This window comes from Passer montanus, unplaced genomic scaffold, assembly GCF_014805655.1.
Source record: "Passer montanus isolate IOZ18808 unplaced genomic scaffold, ASM1480565v1 scaffold6, whole genome shotgun sequence".
NCBI classification, from domain to species: Eukaryota; Metazoa; Chordata; class Aves; order Passeriformes; family Passeridae; genus Passer; species Passer montanus.
Genome location: NW_024371037.1, coordinates 11,118,841 through 11,141,792, shown reverse-complemented (window position 1 = coordinate 11,141,792; position 22,952 = coordinate 11,118,841). Strand labels below are relative to the sequence as shown.

General features: G+C 43.9%; 1 long non-coding RNA gene across 1 annotated transcript; it reads right to left on the bottom strand.

The window, feature by feature from the left end:
- Positions 1-9,292: 9,292 nt before the first annotated feature.
- Positions 9,293-18,382, bottom strand: LOC120510727. The gene is made up of 4 exons (XR_005629569.1): positions 18,318-18,382; positions 18,095-18,230; positions 17,716-17,818; positions 9,293-9,996 (listed from the first exon to the last, which is right to left on the bottom strand). It is a non-coding gene; the product is annotated as an uncharacterized LOC120510727 (long non-coding RNA).
- Between the last annotated feature and the right edge of the window lie 4,570 nt (positions 18,383-22,952).

Below are 22,952 nucleotides of genomic sequence, written 5' to 3'. Positions count from 1 at the left end.
TTTAGGGTGATAATGTTATTTGCAAATATCTGAGAATGCTAGTAGGAATCACCATTTTCCTTGTTCATTAAGAGGTTTTCAAAAATATCTCCTTAGTCCAACCTAAAAATGAAGACGTTTCTGAGGAAGATTGGGTTCTTGTGGTTGTTTAAAAGTAGCAATAAGTACTCATTGCAGAGCAGTCATTTAACTAGGACTGCCTGACACAAAGGGGATGCATTTCAGGCTCTGCCAAGAGCAGGATGGAATCACTGACTTAGGACAGTTTGCTCAGGACTCCACTCCTGCAGCTTGCTTTGGCCGTGGTGGTGGCTGTACCCACGCTGGCTACCCAAGCCTCTCTGTGGGTGTGAGCAGAGACAGAAGGGGGCTGTGCAAGGGGAGGGCTGGGCTTCAGCAGGTGTGCACAACCCAAATGCACCAGCTGCTGGTATAACGGTGGAGGAAGATCTCCTCCATGCAGGCTCCCAGAGGTAGCAGTCAGTGTGTGCCAGCCTTGCTGCTCCTAGTGCTGGAGGGCTCTCTGCTTGCCCCACAAATAATGAGGGGTTCTCTTGCAAGTGAAACCCCCAAATTCATGGTATTTCTGCATGTACTTGCAGAGGATTTATAGGTAGCTTTAGCCTTCAGAGTTTGGAAGAGGGAAAAAAATTAAAATATCATGGGAGTTAGTTTCTAGATAGCTCACACATAGGCTCGTTGGGCTCTCTGTTCTCCTTGTCAAGGGAAAATAAAATACCTCCAGACTGAAAACTAAAGAATCCAGCCATGCCAAGCAGGTTTTGGTATGACCATAAACAGAGAGCAGTGCCTTGACAGAGAGGTTGTCTCTGCTTTTCTGTGGACCCATGCCATTACACAGCAGCCCAAGTCCTTGCTCCCCAGAATGTTGTCATGCAAATGGCAGACATGGGCTTGCAGCATCTCTAATTTTCAGGCAGCAGTATTAGCCAAGCTGGAAGATTGAAATGGCAAGCCATGAGGGAAATTAGTGTATTGTGGTAGAGTAAAAGCATTCAGGCTGACTTCAAGTGCCATGCATAAGTAAGACACCATTCTCTTTCTCCTGCTTAGCAATTCTTTTTCTTTATACTCCATTTACCCTGTATTAAGTATTTATAAGAGATCACTTTAAATCCCCATTGCAGTCAGCATGTGTATGTCAAGACTCATGCCTATTTGCTGAGGCTGTATAGCCAGGGTTTTGGCTGAAGAGGTAAAAAGTATACAAGTGCCTTTACAAAAGAAGCCATTTTTCATCTGCCCACTCTTACGTATGCCCAACTCAAATCCATTTACCTAAGAATGCTAGCATGTGCTTGAGAAATAGCTGTTAAGCTGGGGAGAACCAAGTGAATTTCATGTTTTGTAACTGGAAAATTACTTTCTGCCCATATAATAAGCCAATGTATGTGGTGTGTCTGCGAGGCGCAGCGTGCAGTGTGGTACTGCACCCTGTTGGTCTGTGGTGTTATGAAAGCCCAATTGCATTCTCAGTACCATATGAGGCAATTTCTTTTATATTAAACCTTTATTTCAGGCAAGCTGGTTCCAAATGCAACACAGGGACAGGTGGGATAAAAAAAGAAACTCATTCTGGAAGAGTGAGTGTGACCTACAAAAGTGAGAAGAAAAAGTTGTGTTAGAAAAGCAGCTGTGATTGAAGTGCTCTCACTCACTAGTCAGTGCGTGGAAGCAACAAAAAATAATCAGCAAGTGAGGAAAAGGATAGCAGGTTTTCATGTTACTCATAGGGAAGCAAGAAGGATGTTTTAAGTCATTAGAAGAGTGACTCAAAACTGTGGCTCACGTGGTTCAGATGTCTACAAAATAGTGAGTTCAGGAGAACAACATTTTGGGAACTTGGTGCCAAAACTCAAATTCCAGAAAAGGTAAGGAAGGATGTGCCTGATTCAGCCTTATTTCCTGAGTACATGACTACTGAACTCATTCTAAGTCAGAAAGATGACATCAAGGTGGCCTCACAGCAGAGGAGGAAGAGCAAGCATCCTGGAAGGGGGCCAAGGCAAAGGACACACGTGCCAAGGGTCTGGCAGGCTGTAGAGGCAGCGTGTACATGCAGTTACAGTGCCATCATGAAGTAGACAGCAGGATTAGGGACATCACATCTTATAAATCAAGACAGGCAAAGATGCTCAGAGGCAGATCCTTGGTTGTAGGACACTTTCCTGCAGACAAGCCTTGCCCATGCACCCTGCTGATTATTTGGTCATATGTTCCTGTGTCATTAGCAGTGTTTCACAGCTGAGCCAGGAAACAGTGCATACTCATCAGGCAGCCTTTGCCCAAGCAGCCTGCAAAACGAACTCATCGTGTTGAACCACTGTGTCAGTGTTCACATAAGATGTAACTTCACATATGTCATTGGTCTTAACAGTTCTTCACCCATTCCTACAGGTTACCTGTGTTGTGCCACCACCTTCTGGGAGGGGACTTCCCAGTGAATGCAGAGATCAGCCAGTGGTTGTCATGTCCTTGCTTGCCCCCCTGCTACTGCCCATCCTCCCATATTCCGAGAGCTCCTGGCCCAGCCTGGCCTTTTCTTTAATCAGTCTTTACCTGAATGACTTACCGTAAAGCTAAATAGGATTGAAATTAAAGGCTAAATAGGATAGAACCAAAGACAAGCAGCTGGTTACACTAGCTTCTGGACTAGCACCTTAAGGGAACAGGTTTTAGGATGTCCATTTGGATGTTCAGATTCTTTTAATAGTTGTTGACAGCAGTATTTTATATCCAGTGTATTGCAACAATATCAGAAACTACATGGAGATAGGATTGGGTTTTTTCTCTTTAAGACACAGGTTTCAGTGATTCTGTCTCATTACTTCCTTGGAATTTAAACTAGGATGCAGTACAAGCTGTACATGCCTAAGCATCCAAGAACCTACTTGTCACTTAAGCACATGACTTGAGATGATCTGCTGTGGCTTTCCCTGGGCGCTGCATTTCAGGTAGGGTTCCTACCAGTACAGCTCTTCTGTAACACACCCAGGTGCTCCTCTCCTCACCTTCGAATGCAAAGCAGCCCTTGCACTGGGGAGCTTCACACAGTGTTTAAACCAGCCAGGAAGAGTGTTTGTGTCAGCAGCTGTGATCTGCTGTTCTCCAAAGGCCAACAGAGCTCAACACAGGCATACAGGCAGGAGCCATGCCTCAAAGGCTGCATGTTTAATTACTAATTTCTATGAGAAACCTCAGCATTTTCTTGCTCTCATTTTCTCTTGCACTTGTGTGTAGTCCCCAGCAGGAGACAGCTTCATCCCAGCAGCCATTTGTCACACAGTGAAAGAGAGAGCTGCTACCATGCCAGGCAAGAGGCAAGGAGGGAGGTGAGAGCCAAACACCCACCCCAGCTCTGGCTTCATGCACTGAGAGCAACTCGCTTAGGAGCACCGCAAGCAGGACACGAAGAAAGGCAGCACAGTGACAAGGCTGCAGGGTTAGAGCAGCCATCAGAACCTCCCCACCTTACACAGGGAGAAAGAAAATGCAGTGTGAGAATGACACAGCACGTCATTCAGCTCTGGTGAGGTTCGCGTGTGCACCACAGCCACACAGGGAAGCAAGTCAGGCTGCAGCCACAGAAATAAAGCCTCTCAGGAGCCCACCTGCCCTAGCAGAACTGGCTGAAAGCTGCTGGACACTCCAGGGCTGGCGGGTGCTCCAGTGGAGGCTGACAGGCAGAGGGGATGGGGACAGCTGGAGAGCAGGCAGAGGGGTGGCCACAGTGCACCAGTGTCTCTGGGCAGCCCCGGGGGCTGCTGAGCTCCCACACCAGCCTGATTCAAACCTACACCTCTTCACCTCTCCAAGGGCAAGGTCCTTGAGTCATTAGACTTGCAAAGTGACAAAAACATGGAGTCTTCCTCCCAGGTGTTATGAATAAAAAGTTATCTATTTTTTTTAGGTTGCAGAGTTAAAAACAAGTCAGACCAGTTGCTGTAAGTTAGTTTCACTGTTAAAGAGGAGTTCTTCAATTACCTGTTAATGGTTGGTGATTAACCATTGTCCCCCTGATGCTTGCCGCTTGCCAGGGAGGAACACCGGCACCCTCCCTAGTACCAGGAGGATAGGAGTGGCATCAGAGCCAGTATGCAGATGAGAAATGCATTGCGCCCTGAATTTTTACAGTTTTCCCAGGAAAACCCCTAAAATTACGAGCCAACATAGAACTAAGTGACCTAAGTGACGTCTAAGGATGGGAACGTAGTCCAGTACCTGCTTGGACCCTTTTTGCTTCTCATCCTGACCTAAAAAGATGTTGATTAAAGAGACGACCCGGAGTGTTAGACCAAAAAGGTGGAATCTGCTAATTTCTCATGAGGACGGACTCCCCAGCTCTGTCTGCAGACCAGCGGACAAAGCTGCATCACCCTCCTTCTCCATGCCACGCCTGGGAGCAGCGGCGGTGTGGGCGCGACCCGTCGATTTCTCCCCACCTGAGCTGATTCTTCTTAATAAAGGCATTAAAAAGGAGAAAGATCTCCTGCTCATTTATTTCACTAGGCAATACCCCAGGAGCTACAGCAGGAACCTTCTCCTCCTGCCTGCACCCAGCAGGAACCAGCTGGCATCACAGCTGGAAGCAGAAAGCAAAAGCAGCTATGGTTTCCAGGCCCAGCCCAGAGCAGCCAGCAGGATTTTCCTGTGCTGTCTCCTGTGCTTTTGCAGCCCTCAGCCATGTGTCTCTGCTGCCAGGCCATGCCCACCAGGGCACTGACTGCCGTGGCATCCACCTGCCAGCCAGTGCTGGGAAGGGCCAGCACACCCAGAAAGTCCCTTGAGAAGTCCCCCTTGTTCACACTGAACAAAGAGCACATCAGCTCCTCCCACCCTCTCTAATTCATAGTCAGGCAGGACTTTACATCTTCCCATACTATGATCTAGCTTGAGGCAGACCTTGTCCACTCTGCTGGGCTCCCATGCAGGAGATGGGAATTTGCTCAGGGGTCTCCAGCTTCCCCTAGGGCAGTTTTGGTATTCAGAGAGTCTTGAGGGGTAACTTTGCAAGGGCCAACACCAATAATACCATGCAGCTAGATGGCTGAGCCCTTGGCCTTTCTCATGTGATATCTATATCTGCCCTCTTGCCAAACATCACAGTTACTGGGTTCAAACTAAGGGTAACAGCAGGTATCCGAAGTGCATAAAAACAGAAACAAAGCTTCTGGGAAACTCCCCAGCTCCGGTTCATTTCTGCTTTAGCAGGTGCAAACAGCAATATCCTCTGTCGCCTCAGGGCTGGATTACAGGCAGAACATAATGAGTTCTGTGGATTTGAGGAATGGATTAACATGCAAGGAGCAGGCAAGACCTTCAACACAGGAACAGAAGAGTGGAAATGGTGATTCAGCATCATAGCTTTAGCCTACTACTTTTGAAAAAGAGAAATTTTAATTTTCATTTGACAAGCTACCTGAGACAGGCAAATTTGCTAAAGAGCAGTCATAAATATTGCCATATTTCAAGCCACTGAGAAGAGGCTTACTCTTATCTGTTTACAGTGTTCTTCATATATTCATCTTGATGAGATATTTAAGACTGTCTTTTCTTCATTTGTGAGCTAACCCCTGTCTTTCTGTTCCCCTCGTAATATGTAAGAATATCAATCACTTATCCTACTGTTCAAACTGAAAAGAAAGAAAATTTAACTCTAAGCTCACTCATTATTTTACGGTGTCACTCATCCTTAGTCCCTTGACAATGAGAATATCAAGGCAAAGTTTCAGCCACTTCATCTTCTTCAGACCCCCTAGAGATATTATGAAAACAGCCCTTCTTTCTTTATTATTTCACTATAACAATGCTGCAGCAGTGCAGCCAGCCAGAGGGTGACCTCCTGTGCTTAGCTTGCAGATTTGCAGGGAAATCTGGAAAACCCCTGGGTTTTTAACAATTCAGAGTTTGTCTCCCTGCATTACACTCACCAGGTGCTTCCCTGGTGGTGCCAGCAGGCTTCGTGTTGCAGGCAGATATTGCTGGGGACCATGCTCCAGGTTTGCTCAGGAATTGTCACTGGGATGGCTGAGAGAGGCACACAGTCCCGGAGGAGTGCTGGCCCAAATCTCCATGACAACAGATTTGGAATTGAGACCTGGCATGCTGAGTGACAGAAGGTCATTGCAACAAAAAAAACCCCAACCAAAACCAAACCAAACCAAAAAGGTATAGGGTGGGGAAAAGAGCAGTTGGGGGAAGAGATCAAGGGGCATCTTGCATATCTTCATCATATTGCAGTTCTGAGTTCATTGGCTCCATGTGCTGGGGCTTTTAAAACAGCGTTGTAAGAAGCAATTGCCATATAGAAAAAAATATTGCTAAGTCCTGTGTATTTCTATCTGTTACTACATTGATTCTTCATGGTAATAGAGAAAACAGAGAGCAAAATATGTTCCTTGCCTTGTGGATCTTGTGATACAAAGGCAGGATGAGAGACAAGAAATCTGGTAGACAAAAGGAGAGGGTACTGAGTCCAATTCCTTATGATCCATTTTCCAAAGTAATTAATTTTTAAGTTCTATTTTCAAAGGAATTGGAGTAGTGTAATTGCAGTGACTGCCTCTCCTCCTATCTGCCTTCCCACTGTGCAAACACTTCTGAAGCCATCCTGCTATTTTTACCAAATCTGCCAAAGAAGTAGGAGTCTCAAAGATATTTAGTTCCTACGAGGATCAAAAAAATGCAGGTGACTGGTAGAGAGGGCTGAGGAAGTGCCCCGGAGGAGGAGAGGAAAGGGTAGCTCAGCCCTCCTCCCGCGGGAGGCACGGCTCTGCTGCGTGAACAGCATGCGCTTGCTGGCACAACGGGCAGCACCCGTGGAGCTCTGAACCCCACAGAGCATATGTTACCTCTTGGGCTGCCAAAAATATAGAGGCATGAGAGGAAGATAAAGCACCACCACCAGTGAGGAATTAGTGAAAACGTGATGTACAGAAATGAGAGAAAGAGTAAAAGATACAGCAGAAATCTGGACAGTGAGTGCAGAGATGGTGAGCAGGTGACCAGGATGCATGGGAGGATCATTTGAAATGATCTGTAGGAACTCAACTTTGTGCATAGAACAAACACTTGGAATTAACTCTTGCATGTTGATGAAAATGTGTGCCTGGGAAAACTGCTGGGCTGGAAAACATGGCAACACTGGTCCCTTCTTTAGATGGGGGAGAGGTATAACACAGTCAACAGCAAAACAGCATTTACCCCATTAGTGCAAAATACCTTCAGGGAAGGGTGAGCCTGTTGTTCACTGAGCCTATTTCCCATTTCCTTCTTGGGGTTAATGCTAAAATTACTGAGCAGTATAAGTGCAGTGGAAACATTTTGGAACGTGCTCTGATCCTCACTTGCACAGCCACTACACTCAAACATGTGTGCTTTCAGCATTCCTCCTGTTCCATATGCACACACAGAGCTCACTGAAATGCTTTGTTCAGGCTGTGATCCACCTGCAAATGCTCCCAGGCATCTGCCTGTGACAAAGATAGGGGGAGTTTTCCCACAGGTACATCTGCCATTTATAGTGGTAATGGAAAAACAAATAAACGATAAATATTTTATATTTTCTGTGTACCTTCATTCTCATCTGTTCTTTGAGAAAGCAATAAATCTGAGGTTCACTGCTGTAAGCAGCCTTGAATCACACCAGACACCCTCCCAGCACCGTGGTTGTCACAGTGCACTTCTTGTGCAGTCCCTGCTCATCCTGTGCCTCCCCATGAATTCTTCATTAGGTCACTTGTCTCTAATGTGTGCTAATTTTTCTTGCCCATCTTCTTATTGTGACACATGAACTAGGAAGGCCATAAGTAGAGCAAAAAGAAGTGCATCCTTGGTTATTTTATTCTGAATAGCAGTAATATCAAAGTAAGCCCAAATTCTGATCATGGTTATTCTTGAGCAGTTTCATGAGAGCCAGTTGTATTTCACATGGCAATTGATAGTGAGATTAAAAATAGATTTACAGGTAAAAATTACTTAGTTCATTGCATGGGGTAGGGATTTCTACAGAACATTTTATCAAGGAATTTTACTTTACTCCACAATGAAAAGAAAATTAGCTCAGCTAAAAGGTTAAGTTTTATATTTCTGAGGTTTATGTTCATTTATAAATTAAAATGTTTCTTAAGCATAAATGACTATGCCCCAGAGTGATGTGCACTGCCAAAACTTTTTTGATCCCAAAATAATTTTGTCTGATCATATGTAAACCATTCTTAACTCCAGAAACCTGGATGCCATATTGGCAGGTTGCCAGCCAGGGTAAACCAAAGATATTCTGTCCTTGGAGTGGGAAAGGTACGTGGTTTGCAGAAGCTCTTAGGAAAAAAAACAAAATCAGCATCAGGAAGTATCTTGGCCAAGAGGAACTTGGCAGAGCAGTATTTTAGCTTTGCTGAGGGACTGTGTATGCCCATTGAAACAGTCACATCTGTGGAGGAAGGGCAGAGAACGGGGATACAATGCAGTTTTATGGCAGCACTGCTTAGTCAGGGAAAGGCACTCCAAAGGGAGCTGATGCAGCCAGCTGGCTGGCTGATGAATGGAGTAACGATTGTGGAAGAGATCAAAAAGCTATCGAGCGCTCCATCTCTCCCACAATGAATTTCTGAGGATTAGTGAAGCTTGCAGTTGAAGCATATAGGTGGGATGTCGGGAAACATTGAGTAGTTTTGTGCCTCTTTAAATCATTAAAATTTTATTTGAACTCACAAGCAAGCCAAAGCAATGAGAAAACTCTAAAAAATCTAAAATACAGAATGAATGAAGGAAATACAGACAGATTACCGTGCTTTTGTTCACAAAAGAAGGGCAGAAATTCAATGTATTTTCTATTGGTATGATGGATTCCCACTGGATTCAGCTGTGCACCTCACAGAGTTGCTCTCTTTGCAAAGCACAGCAAAGACTGGGGTTTTTTTTTGCAGTGAAATGTGTTGAGTATGCAGCAAAAACAGCACCTGAAGATATTTATTTATTTATTGCCCACTGTATTTCTTATTTTGCCTTTACTGAACTCCAGGAGATTTATTAATTATTCTTTCATTTACCACAGTTACCAAACAACAGCAATTATAGGGACACTGTCAGGTTATCTGTTCCAGAAGTGTTAATCAAAAACATTTCTAACCTTGCACCTCACCTTGAACTTTGATGCATAATTTCAATTGTTAAAGCATTAAGCATCTACCTGCTTAAACCCCAAAATATTTTCTTTTTTCCTACTCTGAAAGAGCTCTTCAAACAGCAGAGAAATTACTCCATCAAAACCATAAAATTGATTGCAGAGTCATTGTGTCAAACGCCTACCAAAACACAGAGAAATACAATTTTTTTCCATATGTTTTCTAATATCATCCTGGATGTTACATTGGTACTACAACAACAAGAAAGGCAATTCCTTTGACATTGAAATTTCCATCTGGCAGTGGTCCTTCTGGTGTGTATTATCTTTTAAAATGCTTTCCTGGCATCTACCAGCTGCCTTCAGGAAAATTTATATGCTATTTTAGTATGTTTAATTTCTCTTCCCCACTAATGTGCCTTTGTTATTGCTGTGTGGAGTTCATTAACTGTGCCAGGAGATGGCAGCAATGGAAACCACTTCATGCCCTCCATTCAGAAACGATCTCTCATGCTGAGCAACAACAACACGATTGTCAACCAACGTTTAAAAATTGTTTTGGAAAACCAAGCAAAGCAGTCTTCACAGCTGTAGACACCAAAAGATATGAAAAAAAAGAGCTACAAAACGTGAAAGGAACTATGGGATCCCTTCCCAGGATCTGAAGGTCATTTTTTCACCACGTAAGTTCCAAAGGCCACAGATAGACGTCAATAAATAAAACTGTTGGAAGGCATGACTTTCCCAGGCTACCAAGACCAAAAAGGTCTGAAGTAGCTTTAATTCATCTGATCTTCATGGCATGGAAGAGAAAGCATTTGAGTCTACAGCAGAGGAGGGCAGGGGAGAGTCTGCAAAAATATAAAGGTCAGAGATGGCGTTTAGAGCTGCTGGACTTTGACCCATGTCTCTGGTTTGGTGAGAAGAGGCACAGAGAACAAGCTGCTTATTTAACTGTTTTTCTAAAACAGGTGAAGGGACATGCAGAGCCAGACAGAACATCTACTTAGGAGAAATGAGTGTTTACACAGGCAAATTACCATACATATTTCCCACAGGACACAAGCATTATTAGACCTGTTACAAACTTTGTCAGCAACCACTGAGGAAAAAAAGAATCTTATTTACCCTTCTAAATACAGACCGGTCTTCAGGGTAATACAGCTGCTGAATTTTCTGGCATGGATGCCTGTGTTACCACAGCCAGGATTTATCATGCATGATAAATGCAAAACTGTCTCGGCCTCAGTTACAAGCCTTTGTTCCAAGCATATTATTTATTTATTGCCCAAAATTAAGAACATATGGGGAAAATGAGCTTCCCCACCAGGGGGTAATGTTTGTGTGCCACTGAGCAGAAGGAGTAGTGGAGTTGGGGGCTGTGGCAAAGTCCCAGCTCTGCCCTGGTGCATGCCTTTCAGCACAGCAAGGACAACCACAGGCATGTGTCCCCACAAAGGGTTAGGAGGCAAAGGTTGCTAGTTATGTACTCTCCTGAAAAGGAATTGGAGTGGTGAGAAAAGACACAGCTCTTTGTCATGTTTCTTGTCAAATTTGGGGCTGTAAGTCATCTTGCTGCCTCTGTGAATGAACAGGAACTCCCATCCTGAACAAACATGTGCTTTCATCACCAATGTATCCTCACAGAAAAGTCGGTAACACTAAAAGCTTTGGCTAATTGCTTGTTTTAATGAGACAGATAACACAATAAATCATGTTTATGGAAATCAATCTGTCCTGCATCGCACTCTTTCCATTAGTGAGAAATTAGTTGTGACTACTGGAAACAAATTATATTCTAAGGTTTTATGGGGCTTGCTTGAGTTAAAAAAGGATAATATTGCCAGGAGGAATACATGATTTTTGTAACTACAAGCCACTTCAATCATGGTAGAGACTTCCAAGCAATTTTGCCTTCTGTAAATTAAAGATACACAACCCTCAGGGCAAAGGGAGCTTTATTGAAAGAAAATCTCACTTATACTGCTCAGAGACGTCCCCTGTGCAACCCAGGTCAGTGATTATTTGGATGTAAAGCAAAACTGTCTAAAAGAAATGCAGATCAAAAGAAGTCTCCTTTAGTTATATAAAAACCTGTAATTATGAGGTTAGTTGATTTTCAGAAGAGAAGATCACAACCTCTGGGTTTGTTCATAGTTGAATACACTTTGTGACTAAGAGCACATGAGGAACGTGGACTTTTGCACTTCTAATTGTTCCTGTGGTTAGTTTGTATGAGAAGCACCCTTTCTTAAACACCTCAATTGCAATTATGTCCTATTACTACCTGTGTTAAAAATTTTACTACAAGCCACAGTGAGTATTCATCGTACATGGGTCTATAATACTGTGTTTCTCTTCCTTATTTCTAGCTCCTCAATTACATCAAAAGGCAACATGATTTATATTTTCAGCATGTTATCCTACTGGTCTTAGATACTTTTAAATAAAAAATGGAAGAGAAGGTACATGTAGCATTACTGGTATGTTGATCTATAGCGTATGTCTCATTCCTCCAGCCCTAATTATATAACATATAAATAGACTAGAGAGATTTAAAGATATTTTATAATTTTAGGTACAATTAAAAATATAAAAGTTCTGTGGTACAGGAAGAGGAATATAATGCCTAACTGCCCTCTGACCAAAAAGGCCTGGAGAGGTATGGTATCACAGAGAAGCATGGAGGTCCTGGACAGCAGCATCCATGAGGGGCCTGCTCTGGCTTTTTTGCTCCATCAGCTTTGCCCTGCAGAAGGAGGAAAGGGCACTCGGAGGCTTGTGAGTTCCACCCCTCTCCCTACTTCAGTGTGGGTGCTGGCTGCCTTTAATAGTAGCAACACAGAGCATTTTTGTGAGCCTCCTTTAAAAATGAGATGCCCTCTGAAACACCCATACTTAGAAACAGATTTGTTATACAGGCTGGAATAGTGATGGGCTCTCACCAGTGCCACCAGGCAAAAGGGAGCTTTCTCTAGGTTCAGCAGTGAAATCTAACAACAGCAAAAAACAACTACCACCAAACAAAAAACCCACGCCAAAAATGATACAAATGGAAAACAACCTGATAGCATGACCTTGTCCTGCCTGGTCACTTGATCAACTTTCATAACCACAGCAGTAATATCTTACACAATACAATACTGCATTGTACTGTATTCTACCTTGCACTATCTTATCTTTTCCATTATAGCCTTGTTCATACTGTTTTCAGTCCTAACCCCAGTGTCTCTGTCCCAGAAACAGCAGGGGGACTAGTGGAGTGGACACGCTAGGTGTAAGGACATCCCTTACCAGGCCTGCTCCTGACCCCACCACACATGCAGGCTGATGTCCCAACCTGGCCTCAGGCTGTCCCCATCCCCACGGAGGTGCCTGATGGCTGGGAGTAGGGCTGCCAAAAAGGCAGTCAAGGTCTGCACAGGGCTTTAGTGCTGATATTTTGGAGATGAGGATGTGGTTTTTAATGACATTACTGGCAGGTGTGGTGAGGTGTTGGCATCAGTCTGACTGGTTTAGGGTGCTGACCTCAAGGCAGAGGAATGCTGCTGGCACTACACACTGTGATTACCACCTCAACCCCGCAGCTCACGAGGCCTCATCTCTGGCTCCTGCCACTGTGCCTCTGCTCCACTATTCATGACACTCAGCACAGGGCACTTTGAACCCCCTCAGGGATGGGGGTGCAATCCCTCCCTGCTGCTGCCTGCAGGGACAGGCAGCAGAGATGATGGCATAGAGGCCACAGGGGAATCTCTGAGTCTGCAGGCACATTGTCTGTTTGAGACATGCCACAGCTATGCTCCTTTAGTGCGTGATGAGGGTCCAGCAGGCACTATGTTCAGTGTTTTTCTCTCTTATATGAAGCAAGCTGGAGGCAGAAGATCTCACCCATGTGGAGTACACAAATACTCAACATGAAACTGATGCAGGGACACATCTTTTTCTCTTTTTTTTTTAACAGTTTCCTGTTTCTGCTTCTGTCTTAAGGGTCTTTTACTGTGACTAATCAGGAAGACAGCATGTTCTTTACCCACAGACCTCAAATGAAATTCAGTATTTCCGACATCAAACATGCGTGTATTTTCCAAAAGTTTCTCTTGGAGACGAATATTTACACAACACTTGTCATGATAAAATTTTGCTTTTTTTAAGCAATCTAAAAAATTGCTCAAATGCATAGAAAAACCTTGAAAGAATAGGAACATCAGGAGCCCAACAAGACTAAGATTTTGCTCTCTCTATCCTCAGGTCTGAAACATGCTTCAGAGTAGATGAGATTTGTGTGACATATAAGCACATCAGTGCAGTGGGTGTGCCAAGGCACAGACTCAGACCAAGGTGACAAAGCTGGGACATATGGCATAGGCAACTGACGTGGCAGAAGTATTGTGGCTTGTCACGTGTCACTGAGTAGCTGGTTGTGAAAGACACTGTTTAAACAAACTGTTGTGTACATTTCCATGTCAGTACCTGTCTGTCCAGATTCTTAATTTTAAAATGCAGTTCTTAAGCATATTTGAATGAGTCATTATTTTTGGGCAGCATTGACAGTAACTGGAAAACCTAAACATTCTTGCACTGTACATCCCCTGCACTCCACAGATTGCACAGCAGTTTTTTATATGGGTTGCACCCTATTTCTGCTCTGTCCACACCCTCTTTTCTCTATCTGCATCTGAGAGCATTTTTTTTGTTGTTGTTGTTGGAAAGAGCTCTCCAACTCCTGCTGGATACATACTTTCCTCCCCTTGGTGCAAGAGCTCTTCTGTATAGTTTCTCTTTGAGCAAATGGTGACTACTTAGCATTGGCAATTTCATTATTTTAATTTTATACATCACTGCTTGAAAGGGCAATGCAGCTTTTGAGGCCACTCTTTTGGGAGATAAAGCCAGGACCCACAAAAACCCTTCATAGCCATGTCTGCTTATTTATGTTTGCCTGTAATAGGGTCACTGTACAACTTGGCATTCAATCATTTACAGAGTATTGGAAGAATATTACAGACATCCTTGAGCAGGAATTGCCTGGTTCTGAGACCAGTCAACCAGAAAGCAGTAGTTGGAGCCTCCAGCTAGCATGTGTCACACTTCCAACAGCAGCTGGAATAGCCCACCTCTGAAAAAATAAGTTGATGAAATAATTGAAAATATCTCAGTCTTCTCAGTTTAAGTTCCAAGTGTTCAAATAAGTCTGTGAAAGAGAAGAGGAGCAAGATGAAAGAGAGGTGACTCATGGTGGCCATTCTGAGGGAAGAGGACATATAGGACACTGAACCACTTGAGAAAGGAAAAGTGAACCCAGATGCAGGTGGGACACAAGGCCTGGAGTGAGGGAGAGCTTGGAGACAGTGAATACAGAGATGAGAAGGGAGTCACACAGTCATCCTGTGGGGAAGAGAAAGGCAGGAATGCAGAAGTATCTGGGATGTGCCAGGATTTTGATCTTGAGATAACCATAAGGCATACAGCCAGGTACTTACATGCTTTGGCTTTGGTAGAAAAAAAGCCATGTAGCTACCATCTCTTTTGATACCACAGAAAAAGATCTTCCTTCCTTGGACATGACCCTGACAATTTTCTCCCTGTCTTCCTTAATCAGCTCTCTGTAAACCAGCAGCTGAAACCATCTCTTCCCTCCAATAAAGAACCACTCTTATTTTCAATTTTTAGTGTAAAGTGAAGCATGAAGTCTGCATATGATTCAGAGAGAGGAACATGAGCTTCAGCAGGTCCCTGCAGCTTCAGTGTGACTTGCAGTGAGAAATCACCTTTCATATACAAAGCAGTTAAACAATAATATTTCAAACAAGCAGCAGTTGCCAATGATGGAATGGAAAAAACTGCAATTACATGGTAGATTGTAACAGCTTTATTGTTAGATTTCCCTCCATTTCAAGAACAGAAATATGAGTAAGGAACATCTTTCAATACTCATTATTTGGGCAGCCTGGCAAACGTATACAAAGGGGTGACTATGCAACACAAAAATGTGGACTTCTGACAGGAATTTCTTGCTCTTCAGAGGAAGCAGCCTAATGCTGCCACTAATTACCAGGACATCAGAAACAAGGGGTTGTTAATGGAACTTAAAATTGCCATGTAAATTGGAAGGTGGTACCTCTATAAAGGACATTTTAAACACTGCCTAGGAAGAATTGACTATGAAGACCAGGGTGACAGAAATAAAGTAAGAATTAATAACCCATGGTTAAAGATCAGGGATTTCAGGATTTAAAAGCATTTCAGGTGTCAGCTAGGGCGATAATGTACTCTACATCATGGGGAAGGAGGAAAGAAATACAATACAAATTTCAGGCCTGTTTAAAATAAACATAATGGTAAACTATTTCAGACAGACAGGGCACTTCCAATTGACAGAGAGATAGAAAAGCGATCAATGACACTTAGGAGAATTCATTTGGAATACTGGTCATCTATGTTCAAGAAAGAAGAATTGCCATGGGAACCAGTGCACAGAAAGAATTCAAGACCAGTCAAGAGAAACAAACAACAGCACTGAAGCCCAGATTCATGCTGCCCAACTTCAGGCACTTCACAAAGACACAAAATAGGAGCATAGTCACCAGGGTCTCCTGTAGTCAGTGGAAGGAGATGGTCACCTCCAGTCATTCAGCCTACCCAAGTTCTGACTTGGCTTCCAAATTAGATGATTTATTTAAATACTCTAACTACAAAGGGAGCATATTGCTCCAGGGAATATGCATAGCACCCTGAAAAACAGAGGGTCAGAAAGAAAACAGCTGCCCACAGAAGTGTAAACATCACGGAAGAGGTCAAGGTGAGGTTTAGCAGCAAGACAAACTGATATGTGCTAGGTACAAAGAAATTTTTCTGATAACTAGAAGGCTGATCTTTGGAAACAGCTTTCCATATGAAGATGGGGGGAATAAGATACTTGCTAGAATTAAAATGCAGCTGAATGTGTTCATTTAAGAGGTTATATGATATGATGGACATACCTGAAAGAGCAAACATTTGGACTGGCAGATACAAAAAGTTCCTGTCTCATCTGTTTTGCTATGCTGTTTTATTTGGACTTTTTGTTACTGAATACAAATAGGACTAACCCTTTATGCTGGAATAAAAGGGACTTCTTGCACAATTACATGTGTTTTGAAAAGAAATTATTGAAAGGTGTTGCTGCCTTGTCTTTCTCATCTGCATCAAGGGGAAGGACAGAAAAATCTGTTTCCTGGGACCAGAATTGTTCAAGACCAAAACAAAAAACCACAGCTGAGCAACTGACCTACACAGCAAACAGAGCAAAATGCTTGCTGCCCAAGGCAAGGGAGGCCAGCTCTCCTAAGGGATGGGCAAATGCATGTCAAGGTGCTGTTCAGGAGGAACAGAAATGCTATCAGCATGCTCCCAGCTGTCACTGGCACAGGTAGCATGTCCAGTAGGGTGTACAGCTGATGGCAAGTTAGGGTCTTTCCATTTTATGGCTGTTGCAGCAATGGAAACTCATTGTCTCATTGAAGTGCTTGAACAGTGCAGTTAAAAGTGCCCCAGCAAATACAAACACAAAGTATCGATCGCAGCTGTGTATTGCCAACAGGGCAGGAGAGCACAGCCAAGGGCCTGGCAAATGGATAGAAGAGGACATGGGAATGTAAGCATAAAAGGATTTTGGCAGGAGCATTGGTAGAAATGAGACTGGAGCATTGTCTCCTGTTATTTAATCCTGCATGATTTTCAAAGGAATGACTCTCTCTGCACACTGACAAAAAACAGTGTGGCAGAAACAGAGAAATATCAGATTCTCCTACACTGATATTGGCTAACCAGTTGGGTCAACAGCATTCTAATGTAATAGTAATGTGTTCTAAAACAAACAAGATGCATACTCTTGATTACTGTATTGCATGCTGCAGAATGGCTGGGTCACAGTCCCCTAATTCTATGCATATTAAATAATATGATATATTAAATAATTTGGAAGGATGGAAGTAACTTTGAATTTTATGTTCCAACCTGAGCCTGCGTCTAAAATTACATATATATTTCATTTCAGAATAGCAAAAGGTGGCTGGTTTTCCTGGGTAATTCTTAGCATGAACTTAGTGGTTGATATTAGGAAACACAAAATTTTGCAAAAGACAGAGAACCAAGTGAAGCAAGACACAAACTGACAACACACAAGGCCTTAAGAGCCATGAAATACGTGACCTTACAACAGTTTTACAACAGCAATTATATTCATTATTCAAAGTCATTTGTTTGCTACAGCTTGCTCCACAAGAAACAATAAGCTAGAGACAAACATAGAGTCATGTATGTTTTTTGTTTAGAAAAATGTGTTAATCCTTATTCCAACAAAATCTTATTAGCTATTGCAAAATGTTTGCAAGGGCTTTATGTTTGTCAGAGTCTTATCTTTCTTCTTCCATGGGGGCACAGTTGGTCTGTAATGCTGTTACTGTTAAGGATAATGTTTGTGGTCAGTTGCTATTGGCAGTGACAGTCAAAGTTCAGACAAGCAAACTTAGACATGAAATTAATAATGGCCAGGGAGCCTAAGTATGCATTGTTTTGTCATGACTTACCAGGAAAAATTCTTATTGAGGTCCAAGAAAACTTGGCATGAATAAATCATATATATGGAGTGAAGAATCTGCCTCAGAAAATGGAGGTAAGTATCAGTATAACCTAGATAAAAAGAGACAAAATATCAGGATTAGAAAGGCAGCTGAAACTCCCTGCCAGGAAAGAAAGGGTAGTGTGCCACTGAGAATGTGCTCAGCTGTATAAATACACAGTGTTTCATAAAGTCTACACATACTCTATTACAGAAGTTGTTACATTAAAAAGGATTGTAAATTTGAGTACAATATACGCCTCCAGCACCATACACATAGTATGAAGCACCATACACATAGTACCAAGGCTGTGGAGAGGATTTATCTGTGACCACTAGGCACTTACCTGATTTGCAGAGTCATGCCTCTGTCTCAGCAGGCAGACTTTCTAAATCCATCTGCTCACCATAAATAATCAAACTTCATTCCTGACTGCTTTCTTTTCCCTTCAAAATGTCTCCTGTGTGTTCATACACACAGGGCTGCTGAAATTAAGGGAAAAAAAAAAATGAGCTAGTTTTGTGCCACCTTACTGTCGCAGCTGAGACAAGCACAATACACAGTATTACCACACAATTGCAGAAGGCTTCAAGCATCAGCCCACACAGAGTAACACCACACAACTTCAAAAGGCTTCAAGCAGCTGCCCTGCTTGTTCTTTAGCCCAGCCTTTTATAGCCCTCATGTTCATCCACTGCACCTGTGTGTCCTCTCTACCTTTTTGTGGTTGGTCAGTGCCCCCGGCACTCCAGGCTCATTGCTGTCAGTGCTGCTCGCCTGCTTCTCACAGCTGTGCCCATTGGGGATGAGGCTCAGCCCATCCCCAACTTCCCAACGCTCGCCTGCTTCTCACAGCTGTGCCCATTGGGGATGAGGCTCAGCCGCAGCCCCATTCCCAATTTCCACAAACTGTGCACCTACACCTTACAGCTTTGGACTTCAGCCACCTAGAGATATCATGAGCTTCCCTCAGTGTCTGACGTTAATCCATCAGTTAAGACAAAAACTCCCTCAGGAACTAATAATAGTAACTCTAGTAGTGAGCCTGCCATCACATTTATTTTATTCTGGACTTGGGGTTCTTGGATGTGCTTAGACCACAACTGATCAGGCTTCCAAAATATAAGCAAGAAGACATGAGGTAAGTAATGTAAATCTGAAAAGACCTCCAACACAGGTGGTGTGTATTTTTTGCTACAGTGTAATACTGCTGAAATATTATATCAGGAACTGCTTAGCCCTCCAATATGTGTTCCAGCATTCAAAGGGAAAAAAGCTGCACCTCTTGGCTACTGCTGCCCACTAAAAATTCATGTCACTTGCAATCCCTATCTCAGAAATAAGAGGAGTTCTGTGAGAACTAATCAGACACACCTGGAACTACATGCATTCATCTGAGCACCTTCCCAATGAAGACCTGACATGAGCTTTCCCTTCTAAGTCTTATTTTTTCTCCCAAGACACAAGACTAGGTGCCCTACCAATGCAAAGGAAGTGAATGAGTTCCTTCTGCCTGCACAGTCAAGTCAACCCCCAAGCAAGCATTCCACTGTAGCAACCATAGCCAGAACTGAGGGGGCTGTAATTTGTCGTAGGCAATTTATTTTCAGCGGTGTGACTACATGTCACTGCTGACAGCATTTGTAGCATTAAGTGTTCCAGAGAGAGGACCATGGCACTGCTTGGAGGCACACACTCTGAAGGCCTGTCAGTCCTGGCAAGTCACTAAAAACACAGGTATTTCACAATATTTTCTCAAGGAATGCCTTAGCATGGCTCCTTTTCCAGGTTTGGATGAGCTTGAGATCCTCTTTTGAGTTCAAAGACAGTCATGTCTTAAGGCTCAGCAGAAAGGAAAAAGAAAATCCAAAGAATTTTGTATGCCAAGATAACAGGAGCATTGTGTCAAAAGAGGAGAAAAATACACCCATTTGAATAAAGGATCTATATTATTCATTCAATTCTGAATTCTTTACAACATTTAGTAGTGTACAGAGAGTATGTTTGGCCATGCCTCCACCTGGTCGTAAATTATGATGGTTTACATGTCTTTAAAATAAACCCTGGCACACAAATACTAAGCCACATAAACTGAGTCAGTCACATATGTATGTCCCTCAGCTGGGGTGAAGTTCTTAATGACACCTTTTCTTAGGGGGCTTAGTCAGCACTAAGCTGCCTGTGCTCAAAGGCAGCTCTGTCGTGGTGCAGCTGAGTGACCTTGGATTAGAGTGCTGTGTGAAAAGGAGCTCTAAGAATCGAGGGCCACCTACTTTGCTCAAGAGCCGTGCCTACACTGAAGCACTCTCCCTCAGTCCTTGCCTCAGCTATGTTACAGGTATGGCTGTGCCTGGCCACACACACTGATCCGGACCCTGACCCAACTGAGATGATCTTGGATCCTTCCCATCATTATGGGCTTGTCTGATGATGACCAGACTGGCGGCTGGTTGGTCCTGGTTATTGTCACTGAACCCGATTCTGACCCTGACTCACTGGCTTGGCTTTTCTGGCTTGACCTCAGATCTCTTGTCACTGTGTTCACTGGGATGGTTACTGGTGATCTCTACTCTTGGCTGAACTTCTAGCCACCACCAGAATTGCTTTGCTATTCTTGCTTGGGTGCTGTGGTACTTGCTAATAAAGCCACTGTTATGCATGCCTTACTGTCACCCTCCACTCCCAGCTTGCCTTGCTACTCCATAAAACACTGTTCTCTAAAGGATGTCACCTCTCACCTACCACTGGTATCATTGGTGCCACTGGGACTGTGACACTCCTGACACCAGTAGTTCCAGCACAAGCCAGACAATAGGAACATGGAATACAGACACCATGTGATTCTCCTTTTGGCCAAAGATTTTTGTTAGAAAGCTGTCTTGAGCCAGCCTACTGGCGCCATGCATTCCTGCCAATAGGATAAATCAGGAGAGTGGGCAAGAAGTCAGCAATCAAGACAAAGAGTCTCTTCTGTCACAGACACACAGCAAAACTAAGCAGTGATACACATCTCCTCTTATGTGACCTCACTTAACTCTTGGTCAAATAATCAGGGAATCTCAGTAACATGGAGACATCATATTTCAAAAGCCCAAGCAAAATGCAAAGTGGTCACAAACCCAAAGTAGTCACAAGTTCTTTGCCACCTTTTGTAATTTATTCTAGTTGTCTAAATCTGGCAACAGCATTTCATATTTTAGCTGTTGATTTTCCCACCTCATCTGCAGCATTCTCTCCTCTCTCTCTGCAGGGCACTAGCTCCACCTCTCCTGGCAGGACCATCTGCAAGTACACAAGGGCTATGACACTTAATTCTTCCAGCTCCAGCATGAGGTAGCACGGGTATCGCATCTGAGCTGCCACACGGACATGCATAGTTTGGCACATTATTCAGACTCACACCTGCAAGGATTTCAGCATTGAACTAAATCCCTGCTGGCAGCCTCAGACAGCAGTTGGGAGACAGGGCTGTAAGCTGGAAGGCAGAAATCTCAATTCTGTTGAGGCCAGTCAGCCTGCACTCCAAAATCAACCTGTATATTACAAAGGTGACCATACAGGAAATTGTCAGGACACGGCTGCTCTCACTCGAGTGGTGTTGGCATCTCACACCTCAAATACTCCCACCATACAAGCTTGCTTGGTTCATACTGGCTGTTGCAGTGTGCCCAGTGCTGCTCCCTTGTTCTAATAATGTCTTGTGTACTAAAGAGCAGCTTTTGCCTTCTGCATTTAATTGCCACTCCTTTGCCAGCTTACCTGGAAGGCTGTCCTTTGCTCTAACATTTCATCCTGAGGGAGAAAAACTAGTGCCCTTGAGACATTTACATATTGCCCTGTATAGATGCAGTGCATACTGAGGTCTGTCTCTTCTCTGCTCTTCTTAAACAGGATGCTAAAAGATCTGGCTACGCCTTTTCAGAGATTTGAGCCTCCCACGCCTGGGGAATTGTTCACCAGGAGTCTCACACTGCACAGCAATGGAAAACATTGGGCTCAGGTACAGCCAGCTACCATTTACTAGAAATAGACACTTCTAGCATTTCCCGACCCAGCACGCACAAATGGGTCACTAACTCCTTTGTTCTTCATGTGGCACATATAGACAATTGTTATGGAAGTTTGCCTTTCTGGAAGTCAGTGTAAATACGTTTTGTACACAACAGAATTCAAACAGCGTAATCACAATTGTGCCTTATGTAACCTTTCAGCAAGTTCTGCAAAACTGCCTTCCCTTCCTCAAACACTGCAGCTCTGATACGGCCTATCAGTGAACACTCGCAAACATTCAGAGCTCAGAAACACAAACCAATCTCTGTTCGGTGGACAGGAAAGCTACTGTACTTCCATTAATTAATTTATTTAGTTATTTATTTGATGTTTAGCAGAGAACATAAAAAAATAATTTTGGATTAAAAAATACAAAATACAAGTCTCTACATTGTAAGATATAATTGACAAAACTCTTTTCTGCATTGGAAGAAAATCTGCTATGAAGAAGATAAAAACAGATATGCAGAATATCTGCATATTAAGTGAGAAAGCACACTGTGGTTCTGGGCTCCTCAGTGCAAGAAAGACAAGGAACTACTGGAGAGGGTCCAGTGGAGGCCCCCAAAGGTTATTTGGGGTCTGGAGCATCTCTTTTATGAGGAGAGACTGCAGCAGCTGGGCCTGTTTAGTCTGGAGACCACAGAGAGGATCACATGAATGCATGTCAGTATCTCAAAGGTGGGTGCCAAGAGGATGGCGCCAGACTCTTTCAGTGCTGCCCAGTGACAGGATGACGAGCAATGGCACACAAGAAGTTGCCCCTCAACACGAGGAAGAGCCTCACAGTGGCAGAGCACAGGCACAGGTGCCATGGGAGATCGTGGAGTCTCCCTTCTGGGGACATTCAAACCCCACCTGGACACGCTCCTGTGCCACCTGCTCCAGGCGACCCTGCCTTGGCAGGGGGGTGGACTGGAGGATCACCAGAGGTCCCTCCCAACCAAACCGCTGTGCGACTTTGTGAATCCTTCCGGCATTCCCCGCCTACACCGCGAGCAGCGCCAGCCCCGCACACCCACAGAGCTGCACATGGCCCGGCCGAGCTTGCCCTTCGCAGGAACAGCGGCGGCCCGGAAGCCGAGCCGAGCCGGGCCGGAGGAGCCGCGGGCAGCTCCGGCCGCTCTGTCCCCGCCCGGGCGGCCTCGGGCGCC